Raw genomic sequence first — 1,416 nt, 5'->3', positions numbered from 1 at the left:
AAAAAAGACCCCCACCCAAACCACTACAATTTTGGGATGCACCTAGTAGTATGACATTTATTAGGAATAAAGACTTCTGAGTTCTGGTGCATTTCTGCGTGCTGGGGTCATTATGTTACTGCTATGCGGTATCTAGTTTATTTCCTTGTAACGTTTTTCTATTAAAACAGAATTGTATGGTAAATGGTACTGAACTTATAGAGCGCCTTTTCAAGTCCCTCCGGACCCCAAAGCGCTTTACACTAACAGACATTCACCCATTCACACTCACATTCACACACTGATGATGGCAAACTACACTGTAGCCACAGCTGCCCTGGGGCACACTGACAGAGGTGGGGCTGCCATGCACTCCCGCGCCACTGGACCCTCTGACCACCATCAGTAGGCAAGGTGGGTGAAGTGTCTTGCCCAAGGACACAATGACTGAGACGGCTGGACGGGGGATCGAACCAGTGATCTTCCGGTTCCAGGACGACTCACCTAACCACTCTGCCACAGCCACCCCTATGATGGATGAATGAATGAAGTTATAAAGTGAAAAAACAACTGAAGCTATGTAATATAAAGTGTATCACTAAGGTGACACATTTTATATTGTATAATGCAAACTTACATCTTCTGTAGACTAGACCAGCGGTTCCCAACCCTGGTCCACAAAGACCCCTATCCTTCATGTTTTTCTTGTTTCCCTGCTTGCTATTCAGCAGGTCTTTTGAAGATTGTTAATCACTCATCCATTCAAACCAGGTGTGTCAAATCAGGKAAACATCTAAAACATGCAGGACAGGAGTCCTTGAGGACCAGAGTTGGGAACCACTGGACAAGACTGTCTCATTTCACAGCCATTTCACAGGCTGCGGTCTATGTCGGCTGCAACCCATGAATTGAGACACAGCCAATGCGATATGTTACACTCAGGGGATGTCTTGGTAAAAACTTTCTCTCAGCTTGTTCTCCTTCAGACTTTTGCTCAATATTTGTAAAATTGACTGAGTTAGAACCATTATTGTCTTGGCTAATGTCAACTAGCTGCTGCAGTCATCTGGGATTGGAGACTGAGACACACAACACATGCTCAGCCAATAACATTACTGCTCCCTTTTCAGGGGCAGTTGGTAAACCAATGTTGGAATCTATGAAACACAAATTATGTAGAAAAAACTTAAAATATAAATGAGTAAGATGACTGAAAGGGTCAGTTTTCTAAAATATAATCACAAAACTTTCAAAGTAATAATTTTAGAGAAAAAAGTTATGTTTATATGATTTTGATTTTGAGATTGAAATGTTACTGWAACTACTGTAAATATACAGCTGGTAAAATAAGTTTTGAACACGTCAACATTTTTCTCAGTAAATATATTACTAGAGGTGCTAATGACATGAAATTTTCACCAGATGTTGGTAACAACC

Source organism: Austrofundulus limnaeus, unplaced genomic scaffold, assembly GCF_001266775.1.
Source record: "Austrofundulus limnaeus strain Quisiro unplaced genomic scaffold, Austrofundulus_limnaeus-1.0 Scaffold242, whole genome shotgun sequence".
Taxonomy (NCBI): domain Eukaryota; kingdom Metazoa; phylum Chordata; class Actinopteri; order Cyprinodontiformes; family Rivulidae; genus Austrofundulus; species Austrofundulus limnaeus.
This window is presented reverse-complemented; position numbering follows the sequence as displayed.